Raw genomic sequence first — 12678 nt, 5'->3', positions numbered from 1 at the left:
GTGTGAAATAAGGATTAAAATGTATAATTGATATTGTGTAATAGGAAGAAAAGTCTAAAAGAGTAGAAGAAGAGGGAGGGGTAAGGGAAATGTTAAATGGGGAAGGAGAAACTTTGTGGAAAGGAAAAACATGGAAACAATGTTTTTGTAAATAGGGAAGGGTGGAGGGCAAGGACCTGATAAGTCATGTATAGGTACAAGAACCCAATGATGAATGTAACTTTGTTGTATACCTAAGTGTTCCAATATATTTAATAAAGATTAAAAAATTTTTTTTTACCTGAGAAAATATTGCTTTAGTTTCACTAGACATTTAAGAATATTTCATTTTTAATGATGATAAGTAAATAGAAGATTTCTTTACTAAAAAAGTTTGAAAGCAATAGAGCTCAGTTGTTAAAACTTGAGCTCTGTAGTTTGAAAGAACCAAATACAAATTCTGTATCTCTCCGTGATATCTTGTAAAGTTGTGTTTCCCCAGCAGTAAAATGAAGAATATCAACTGCCTTTCTGTAAAACAGGTAGCAATAATATTTATTTGAAGAACTTCCTGAAAATCTGAAATGAGTGCCTAAACTGAAAGAGTATTTTGTGCCCTGGGCACATAGTTAATACACGAAAATATAATTCTTACTTTTTCTTTCTTCTTTTCTTTGTTCTATTCCTTAAATTCTTGTACATGGAATTCCAAAGATCAAACCCTAATAAAGTAAATACTACATTAAATCCTATGCAAAGTAGTTGTTATTTTGTATCATACTCTAAACTTATGGTGTAGATAACATTAATTTTTTACAAAAATAATCTATGCTATTGAATGCTTAAATAATATTAAGATAATAAATAGATAACGGAAGTACAATTCTTCAATTTAATGTACGCCTAGAAAAGTGTGTTTATATCTGAAACCTACTATTTGTTACTCAATATTTTTCATAAACACTTATTAAAGTCATACATTAAATTGTAATTTCCCCTTTCTAATACTTTCTCTATAAGAAATTGGTCATAGATATATTGAGATATTTATTTTGGCTAATGTATCAGACTAGTGTAAACTTATTCCTAGTGCAAACTTGATTGTGATATCACATTTTGTATTATTCAATATTTTACTCTCTGTGGTATCATTTTTGGCAGTAAATCCTTATCAATTATCCATTTCATTATAGAAATTTATTATGTCTTTTAAAATTAAATACTAATTTATTTCTAAATTATATTTCTTTTCAATTTACACTGTAAGATGCTTACCATTACCTATAAATACTTGATTTCTCTAACTTTAGTATAATGTGCATATTTGTTTTCATAACATAATGATCAAACAGTATATTAATCTTTCCTTGGCAGATTGGGAATAAAATGTCTCTCCATAGTACATGGTACTTTATGATGTTTCAAAGCATAATTTTTTAATTACTTCATAACAAATATTGCTTACATGGAAAACAAAGCATTTCATTTTAAGCATGTTTTATCTCAATGCTTCAAGAGCTTTTTCTAAGCAAAACGTTACTTCATCAACATGAAAAATGTTTCTTCACATATACATTTTAATCAGCAAAATAGCATGATTTTTGTAGAATTCTATACGTATAAAGAAAGAAGCATAGGCAATGTGAAAAGTCTAGTTTTCTAAACTTCTAACCTCACAACTTGTTCTACTATCTATTCTAAAATGTAAAAAGTTAACGTGTTGAATGTGTTCATATTGGTCATCTATTAGTCATTCAAAACAGAACAAACTATGACTTAATATGATAACCATCTTTTATTTGCACATGATTTTGCAATTTTCCCATCACTAAGTGAAGACTGTTATGGAATCATCAACCCAGCAGCTTCCTGAGGCCTAAAGAACCTATTTCCAAGATGGTTCATTCACATGAATAGCAGGCTGCTGATGGTTGAAATGGCCAAGGCTCAGCCAAAATGCAGAATATAAAAATAGTTTCTGAAGTTTGGCTGTGGTAAGTATAAAGAACTTGAAGCCATTCTTAACAGAACATAACCCATTTTTTGTCATAAAGACACAGAAACATGGGTGTGTCTAAATATTTTTAGAATATTTCTATTGATGTGTTATAAATTTTAATTATATGAGTTTTATTATGTTAAACTATAAGTGCTTAACAGAAAAAAAACAAAAATGAAGTATTGTATTTTTATATTATTGTTTATTAAAAAGCATCAAAAATTTCAACATTGACTTTTTGGTGTGCAAACTTTAAAAAAAGAACAACATAAAATAAATTCCTATATGAACTACAATGTAAATACCAATAGCACTCTACAAATAAAAAATCTTTTCTTAAATTATTATACCCAAGGCAACAACATGGAACATGCTGTTCCATACACACATATCATTTTCACTGACAACGCATGTATTTTTCTTTTCTGGCCTTTTTGTAGGACATACTTGACATTTTGCTGGTCTTGCTGATTTCTCAAAAAGTTCTTATTTATTATATAATGTGTAATAAACAGGAACATAAAATATCAATAAAATATTAAATTATTAATATGTATTGTGTATTTAGAATAAACATTAATATTTTCACATCAGCTGTGTACTAGCTTAAAAAAACCTAAAAGATAACTTCAGAAATCAAAAATCTATATGAACTACGATGAAATTACCAATAGAATTCTAAAACAAAAATAATCTTTGCTTGAATTGTCATGCCCAAGGCAGACTTCATACATCAAAATTGCATGTTCCACCTGTGTTCCATACAAGTATTGCTTACACGGATAGCACCTATATTTTGTTCTCCTGTACTCTCTTGTAGGGCATAATTGACATCTTTTTGGTTTTCCCATTGTCATAGTAGGTCTTTTGGGATGCTTACCTGTTCACCTGTCAGCTCGCCAGTTTGCTTCACAGTTTTTTTGCATAGTTCCCTGAGCAGAAACATTTTATTTATCCTCTGCTGTAAATGATCTCTTATGAGTTCCAGCATCAATCCTCTAAGAAAAATTCTCCACAGTATTTTGCACTTGTTATTTTCTTTGTAAACTATCAAATTATTTGTGCCACACATTTAAGATAAAGTAAAATAAAACCATTGCCAGCACTTTGTGTTTCAAGTGACATCACAGTTGCTGCATAACTCATCAAAAACATCTATTCCACCTTTGGTTTTGTTGTGGAAAGTTTTCATCTCAGCCTTTCATTTTGTCATGGTTTCCCTATCATATCTCCATCATGGTTCAATACTGACATCAGCAGTACCAGTTTCTTTTTCTTTACTATATACAAGGCCAATATAAATCTTTCTGAAATCCAAGTATTTTACTAAACTGTTCTGTTATGAAATTGTAGCATTTCATTTGGAATTTTTGCTTTGTTCCAGTATACAGTTCCTACACTTGTCAACGTGTGCTCTGTTAGCAAATGCAACTTTGATTGAAACTGGTAAACTAATTGTTAAATATCATACTCCAATTAGTTTGGGAGATGGGAGCAACAAGTCTGTTCACAGCTTCATTCAATTTAATACTATATGAATAAGGACCTAGTGTTTGAGTTCCATGATAAATTTCTAAATTGAAAATATATTAAGTCCTCACATCTCCAAAGACATAAATTTTTATGCAATATTTTGAAGGGCTTTTTTAGCATATACTCCCTGAATTTATACTGGCCATGAAATGCTGCAAAATGTTCGATAGTCAGGTATTCAACATTTTCAGTCTTTCAAAATTTAAAAAAGTCATGTATTCAGATGGTGTGTAAATTACTCACAAATCTCTCAAACAATGACCAGATAGCAGCCAGATTATCAGTTCTGTTTCTTTCTTGGGGAGTTTTTTTTTTTTTTTTCATGAAGCCTCAGGCAACTCTGAAGGAAACCAAATCTCCTCAATGTCATTATTCTACAAACCTCAAACCCACACCCACGCTTTTACACAAGTAGTTTACATTCCTGCAATTACCAGGAGAAAGCCATGCTAAGTACAGCAGACCAATGAATCCTTGCAATTCAGCTAGTGAGATGTCATAATAAATTCATTTCTGAGTATCGCTGAGTATACACAAAACATTTTACTTGTATTTTAGCCTTTGTGTATTTCACATCCTTGTAACATTTTGTCTGTTATAATGTCCAACATTGAATGGCAGTGATGTTATTCTGTCCAGTAGATTTCACCCCTGCTAAGGTCCTCAGTATATTTTCAGACCTAGTCCATTTGAATTGTTTCATTTGGTTTGGTAACCATTTTGCAACATTTCAACTAGTTGAACAGGTATTCACATTGTGGTTTTCTTCATTATCTGAATCAAGATCTATATTCCCTGTGACTGTATCAGTCAATCTTGTTCTATTTCACTGTCACAGGAACATTGGCTCATATGGCCAATGTCAGAGTTGAAATCACCATCATCATCATCCATCCATACCACTCCTCTATTATGAAATAATGTATTTTAGCATAATGGATCATCCTCATCATCCATGCATTTATAATCTGATGATTCACTGTTGACCTCCTCTAAAACTTGAAAATAAATGTTTTCATGTCCACTATACTGAATTGAGCTACTTCTACCAGAAAAATAAAATAAAAAGAAAACTTTGTTTAAAACAAATCCTAGAATGGTGTAGGTGTACTATACCCTGTGTAATGCTCAGGTAGATATATAAAAAAAAACTGTTAAGTATAACATAAATGGGTGAAAAATCCCAGTTTGACACTTTTGCACAGGTGCACACACCTTGTCATTCATTATACCAAATAGGTAAATACAAAGATTGCTTCCTGTATCCCCTAGGGTAATGTACTGAGATGCAAACTGGGCTACTATTATGTTAAAAGTAAAGGACGAGTTTGTGGAACCCAGTGTTATGCTCTAATTATGGTACAGTGACTGCTGTCTAGAAAACATTAACATCCTCCCACTATAGAAAGACATCCCCAGATCTTCAACACTATGGCACTGAAGTCCAGGAGTTTATGACCTAGTTCATATATAGATGGCATGGCTTGAGTGCTACAGTTCCTTTAGATCTAATGATCCATGAATTGAAGAGAAAAGTTCATTATTCTCTAAATGCCTACTTAACTCTAAACCTCCCAATTCAAAAACAGTAAAGAAGGAAGCATGATTCGATGTATAATCCACAGATTCAAAACTCTGAGTGTTTGCTATTATTTCCCTAATTAGGGATTGCCATTTTTCCTAGAAGTGTTCTCTTGATTCTGTTTTAAAGGCTCTTGCTTTGAATTTTATCTTTTCTATGAGAAAGCGTCTGTCATGGCAGTTAAGTAGCTTTCCTAGTCTGTTTCCAGCCCCTAGTGAATTGAGAGTCCACAGTTCTCTTTAATTTGGACTCTCAAAATAATTTTTGCAAGGCTATAATTCCCTTAAAAACATCATTGCTTTCCTATGTATTAGATTATGAAATACCCTTTTAGATTAAATCCACAACAGATTTTTCGAAGACAGGCATCTCTCTACTTACAGTACTGTCATACTTGTAAATTGAAAAATGTTTTGGATATCAATGACAGTGACTCAAATTTACCAGTTCCTATGACTCAAAATGGTAATAATCACTTATTTGCTCATGATTTTATGATCAGGGGAGTTCTAATACTTGTTCCAAATTATTGATGAGTGAATTTTGAAGAGAATTGATACAGTTTGGCTGTAGTTTAATGTATTCGAAGACCCCATTATGATTACAGGTTTAGTCCTCAAGGTAGTAGTATTGGAAAAGCCATGGGAACATTAAGATGTGGAAATTCATAGAAGGTCCTCAAGTTAATTGAGAGCATTCTTTACACAGGGTTAGTGAAACTCTGTCCTGTCTCTGTTTCCTGGATGGAGATGTGACTACTTGCTCTGACATGCAGTACCACCATTGTTCTCTGTCATTCTCCATCCACCGTAGAATTGAGGTAACACCTAGACCATGCCTTTGCATATTCAAAACTATGAACTAAATATAAATAAACTTCTTTTCTCTGAAAGTAGCTGGTGCCAGGTATTCACTATAGTAAAGAAAAGCTAACTAATACAGTGGTCCACTCAACTCACATGATGAGTTATTTGGCATTTGCTTGTTATTGGGATGATGAGATCTGTTCTTTTCTTCCTCTGTAGTAGTATGAATTTTTCTGAAGATTGACTTCTGAATTCTAAAGAGGATGAGGAAGAAACTACCACTTCACTAAGGTTAGGTATAGATTTAGTGATACATTAGTTTCATTATGTTCCATTTGTCACAGAAGATTCAAAGGCATGGACATATATACACATCTCTTTGCTGGGAAAGATAATTTCTAGAGCTCTTCCACTTACTATAATGTTTAAATTTGTTTTAATTCAGATTTCTCATCTTCCAGGAAGGCTGCAGACATATATACTTAATTTCCAAGCAATTTACTGTATGAACAAGAAAAGAATTAAATTGTAAGTATATCTTAAAGAATTTGACATTTGCTTATGAATTTGGTATAATTTATCAAAATCTGATAATTATCTGAAAGTTTTAAGATATATAATTTTGCATGAAAAGTCTAATAATTTTCTGTTAGTGGTGGAAAATGATCCCAAACTGCTTATCTACATACTTAGCACCAGACAAAGAATGTGTACTTAGGTATGCTTGTCCTTTTGTAGCATGTAAAACTAATTAAAACAGGATTAATTGTGGAAAAAAAAAGCAAATTACTTTTTTAATTTGTAATTTTACTTTTACCATTACTATAGATTTTTTTAAAATTCAGTACAGTATTTTAAAAAACCATGTTGGTAAGTTAAAGCTTAGAATTGTCTGGAGAGAATGTGTTCTGGTTGGCTAGACTACTCCCAACATTAAAGTTAAATTATTATATCATTATAGAAATGTTGTTACACATATGTGCATGTGTTTGCATGTTTTAATTTTGGTACTTTTGGGGACACTGCCTTGATTTCTAAAAGCTGAAAATACATTGCTCAAATGGCTAAAAAAAAAAATCTTCTTCTGGTTAGTTTTGACCAAACTATCACTATTTTATTTCCAAATCTAATTCCCAGTCTATCTTATTCCCTTATATTATGTATTTATTTATATATTATTATAGCAAAAACATTGTACCTCATTTTCAAAAAAGTCATGTCAGTGAAATTTATTGAAACAACTTTTATTTCTTATAATGAATAGCAAAACAATTTTTAAAAAGTTTTTTCTTTACAATCTTATTATAACATTGCAATATTTTTAATGTATGTGGACTAATAAGCATTTGATTGAAGCTGAAAACACAGAAGAGTTTAGAATATTGATTTACCTGAATGCAAAAGAAATGTTCTTATGTTTCAAAAGTCAATTAATTTGTATGCCAAAAATTTTTATTATACAAGTAAAAGCTTCATTAATTCCCTCTAAAATATGTATATTTTTAACAGAGAAGCTACAATACATTACAATAAATCTTTTCTCAGAGACAATACCATTTTACTAGCTCTAAGTGTCAGACACAGTTTAAGAAATTATTCTTAATAAGACTGTAACATTAACAGCATAAAACTTTAACATGAATACAACAATTATGTATTGCAAATATGTACTGAAAAATTTACAAATTATCAAATATGTTTGATTCTAATGTTGTAAATGACAAAAATTCTTGATATTTAAATACATAAAAATCAGTCATAATTTTTCTAGAGGAGAATAAGTTTTAACTATTGTAATTACAGAGTAAAATATTGAACATAAATCCATTTTGTAAGATTGGTATAAAACTGACTTAAAATCTCTCTATATCTAGTTTTGAGGTTTTGATGTTAATGTGCATTGAAATTTGTGTGGCTCCAAATAAAAATATTTTTTTCTCTTAAATTTTTCCCAGAATTAAGGCCAGAAAATATTAAGAATTGCTTTTTAGCCAATGTTGATAGGACTCTGTTAAAAAGTAATATAAATTAGAGAAGAGTGGTGCTTAATCTTTTGAAGTCATGGATAGGGTTAATAATGCATGTTGAACACATGCATTCAGCCCCAGGCCTTCATAGATATGCAACAAAACCAAGAACAGATGATCAGAGGCAGCTATATGTGTATTATTCAGTGATTTGCCATGACTGTCCTAAAATTCTTGATGTTCTTGAACCAGGAGTCCCACATTTTCATGTTGCACTAAATCCAGCAAATTATCTATTTAGTCCTACATGGCTACATATTCTGTGTGAACTGTGACTTCAGAAACTTCCAGTCTCCTTGAAGAGAGACAGTTAGGAGTGAGACAAATAATTCTGTGATTAAATATTGCAATGAGTAACATGAAACGAAAAAAAAAAAAAGGAATTCTATTGTCTTAGTATGTTTGTGCTTCCACAACAAAAAGAGCAGGAGCCTGAGTCATTAAGAAAAGGAACGGAAATTTATTTCTCAGTTCTGGAGGCTGGAAAGCCTTAAATGAAGGCAATGGCAAGTTTCATGACTTGTAAGGACTATGCTTTGCTTCCAAGATGCTGCATCCTCTGGAGGGAAGACTGTGTTCTCACATGGCAAGTAAAAGAGAAGAAGCTCACTTCCTGAAACCCTTTTACAAATACCTTTATGTCATCAACAAGGAGTCTGTCTTACACTTTAAATCACTTTCTAAAGACTGTCTCAATACTGTCATATTTGTGATTAACTTTCCAAATTTGGGAGGCCATATAGATTCATAGTAAAGAGAAGATATGGTAATACACATTCAATTGTTTGTTCTAGAGTATTCTATGTAAATAACAAATGTTATTTAGTGGCTGAAAGATGAATAAGAGCCATTTTTGCCTTAAATCAGAAAAAGAGACTTCCATTCTCAAGAAACAGTGATCAAATAAGTTAAGACAAGTGTAGTAGTTAAGAAGATTGCTCTCAAGCAACTACCCGTTTCTTGACTCACCCAGTAGTCCACTCTTTGAGAATTAATCTCAACCTCAACTGGCTACTTCCCTCAACGTCCATATCCTTTGCAGGTTATTCCATGGAAATCTTTCGTGTTAAATATCTTAACATCTAATTCTCGAGAACACATCAATACCAGTTAGAACCAGGATGTGCTCAAGTATCCAAGAAACAATGCGGAGCTTTGGAGCTAAAATTACTAATCACCTAAAAGATAACAAGGATTTCACCACTAGACTAGTGTTAGGTGAAGTACAAACAGCACCTCACAAAAGGTAATGCTCTAGTCATTCCAGCCTTTGCCTATGGAAAATTGAGATGGTTTACCAATGGAAAAGAATACACTCAAGGAAGTGGTGCATTAGGTATTTGATAAAGAAAAGGGGGAATAAAATGGCTCTAGCTAAGTACTATTAATAATTTACAAATATTACAAATTAATATTACTATTAATAAATTTACAAAATAATAACAAATAGCTGCAGATGAGAGGGGAGAAGATTTGAAACCCAGATTCCTCTCTTCTTATTTATGAAATAAGCCCTTAGGTTTTTCTGCAGGAAGGGAGCTGAGGATCAAAACCAGAACTTCTTAGTATTTGAATATCAACATTCAACTAAAGTAAGGCTATCATGCTAAGGACAGGGTCCAAGTGGAGAAACTGCGACCTGGACCCTAGAGATATAACCATCTGACAGATGTCCCTAAATGTTTTGATCTCTTGGACTCTTCTGATCATGGAATTGTGGCACATCCTCTTAATTAAAAGCCAGGACATTCAATCTTAGAAGATAATATTTCTCTCATTGAGATCTCCCAAATGTTTCTCTCACATAATTATGCATGCATTCTGCTCACAACCCATCCCAAGGCTCCTAAAGGTCACTATGTCTACAATCATGGTTAAACTGTAACAGCACTAGAACATGCATCGTCAAAGAAAAGAGAAAAACCATTGTCTAAAGAAGTTATAAGACCTAGCTCACCTGTACGTGAAGAGCTAAGCGTGTAGTGTTCTTAACCAAGGGGCAGGCATGTAAAGACTTCACAGTATGATGCTCCTTCACTAGGAGAGTGTTTCACGCTGGGGTTGGGGGTGGGGCTCGGCTGGAGCTCGATCACTTCCGGTGAGTCAGCGCCTCTCTCTGGCGAAGTTCCGGTGGGTGAGCTCGGTGAGGAGGGCAGTGACCTGTTTCCCCCGGGGCCTTCCAGGCCGATGCCACAGGTTAGAGAGGCAAGGCCAAGCCTGGCTTTGAAGCATTGGCAAACTGCCCCTGGCCCTACTTCGATAACCGCAGCGGCCATGGAGCCAGAACTACTTAGGAGGCGAAGCCCGAGGATGAGGCACCTTGGAGCGGCGGCAGTGCGGTGTGGGGAGGAGAATGGTGGCCCCCGATGGCTTCAGAGGGCTGAGAAGGTGGGTGTGGAAGCTTGACCACTGTGGGCCACGGAACTGTGCAGTTCTGGGTCTTGGGGAACTGCTATTTCCCAGTTGGAGGAACCCCCACCTCTTTCCCACGAGGGCGAACAAAGGCCTCACCAGTCCCGGGAGCTGCGAGAGCCAGCCCAAGGAAGGGAGAAGGGTTAATGGCCTACGGGCCATTGCCGAGGAGAATCATTTACATCCACATTTGGCTAATTGGAAACGCTTAAACTCTATTGGGAAGATTTACTGGCTGTGTTTAGGAGGCCCGCATTTGTGATGTGAAAAAGCTTCACTCAATATTGCTTCCAACCTTATAAAAGAAAACTTGTTGCATCTGGACAATATAAGATTGCTGGTGTACGATAAAGTAGATACAAAATCACATGTCTTGAAAACTTCAATATTTAAAAAAAAATCACAGAAAAGAAACATCTTCTGGAAGTGACTCTGACATGTGTTCATTAGACATCTGGAAAAGTGATACTAGGAGTGATACTTGTCCACGTTTGTTCAGTGGGTTAGAGGACATGAAGCAGAAGACAGAAGAAAGCTGCGTACCAGACTGATTAAGGTGAGTGACATTCTTATTGTAGCCATTGTTTTGTGTGTGCATTTTATTCCTCTTTACTATACCCACTTTCCTCATTGAAGGACTGAGTTCCATTCTGGCAACTAGGTGATTAAATGAAGTGGTTGCTAAATGAGGCGTTGTATATACTATGTACATTGAAATATTCACAGTAAAGAAATGGTAAAAGGAAATTTAATTACAAAACTTAACACGGAGTACTGTAATATATAACAACATAAAGCTAAAGTACTGTACTAGATGTGCAAAACTGCATACACAAAAAAGAAGAGTTGTAAGTCTGAACAGCAGGCCTTGGTGGTTAAGTCTGAACAGGTAGATCTTTAAATTAGAGTATCTGTATATGCAGTTGACAGTGCTAAATACTGAAATATCTAGTCTTTCTAGAAATTCTCAAGTGGCTGATACATGTTTAAAAGTAGAAGTAAAATATAATGTTTTGTAAATTTCTTTTTGTTAAAACTCACATAAAGTGTGATTTTGGAGGGGGAATAACCAAACCCCCTCTTGAGTAGTACACATTATGTTTATGTGTTGTTTCTGGATAGAGAAGAAAATGCAAAATCCTGTGCTAGTGCACTTAGAATGAGGCAAGTTACCATTGACTCTTATGTCTCTGCATTTTATTTTACTTTGGTGTGTATGTAGGGTATGTAAAAGGTAGGTTAGACCTGTTACAGCATGTGATCATCGGAAATGTGACATAGGTTGCCAGTTTTGACAAAAATAGATTTAGTAAATCAAAAAAATTTTGTATATTTGTATTCAAATTCCTTGGAAAGATTGTTCTCTGAAAATTTGAGGATTTTAGTTCATTGGGTTAGTGAAGAAGGGAAGAATTCAAGATGAAAATGCTCATATCTTCAAGACACTTCCAGATTATTATTGTTACATGGGTGCAGTTTATTCAAAACTGCTGTGTATATATAGTGGACAAATTGAGTCCTTACAAAACATCTTGTCTTATCTAGATGTTTAGAAGTGCCCAACATATGTTAAATGTAAAGGTAGTAAAGTATCACTTTATAAATATCTTTTTGCTAAAATTCATATGAAATATCTTTGGGGAATGAAATAGTTAAAGTACCTCTATGAGCAATTACTGTCTGATCTCGTCAATGGTTGAAGGAGGTGGGAAGGAAATTGTGAAAAATAGCATATTACTGCATTTATAATTGGGTATTTTGAGACATCACTTTTCTGTAGTATATTTTTAATGATTTTATTATGCTGTGTATATAATCTACAAATAAATCCAACTTTTATAAGATTTTGTCTCTAGATTTTGAAGAGGTTACCAAAATCTGACAAGTAGCAAAGTTAACACATTTTGTACACTTTGTTTTGAAGTTCACAGAAAAGCTTGTTTTCTGCAATAAGCTTTTTTCACTTTTTCTTCTTAAAAATTTTTTTCCTCATTGAGTTTATTGGTACATTTTAGGTATACAGTACAGTTACATTCATTATTGGGATCTTGTGCCTTTACATGACAGGTCTTGGTTCTCATTTTTTCCCTTGTCCCTGTCCTCCCTTCACCCCTTCTCCCCTCCCCCCTTTCAAACACTTCATTTCCATTTTTTCATTTTCTCATATTTTTTTCTTTTCCCTTATTAGCTTTATCCTGTGCTTCCCACTTTCCGTACTCCTTTAGTCCCTTTCTTCCTATTTCACATTGTCCATTATATCATTAGGATCTTATGTACTATTATAGTTTATTCACACCCAAAAAACTATTCGGTATTTACATGTTTATGTCTTATTTATTT

At 33.5% G+C, this 12678-nt stretch overlaps 1 protein-coding gene across 1 annotated transcript in view; it reads left to right on the top strand.

Annotated features, from left to right (window-relative positions):
* The first annotated feature begins 10059 nt into the window (after window positions 1-10059).
* Window positions 10060-12678, top strand: part of LOC104874374 (transmembrane protein 184C) — a 101569-nt gene continuing 98950 nt past the window's right edge. Inside the window, exon 1 of the mRNA XM_010641394.2 lies at window positions 10060-10894. The gene's annotated coding sequence lies outside the window, so the exon portion shown is untranslated. The remainder of the gene's footprint in view (window positions 10895-12678) is intronic.

Source organism: Fukomys damarensis, unplaced genomic scaffold, assembly GCF_012274545.1.
Source record: "Fukomys damarensis isolate Sample0158 unplaced genomic scaffold, DMR_v1.0_HiC HiC_scaffold_38, whole genome shotgun sequence".
Classification (NCBI taxonomy): domain Eukaryota; kingdom Metazoa; phylum Chordata; class Mammalia; order Rodentia; family Bathyergidae; genus Fukomys; species Fukomys damarensis.
Note: the sequence above shows the minus strand (reverse complement) of the source record. Positions and strands in the feature narration are given on the sequence as shown.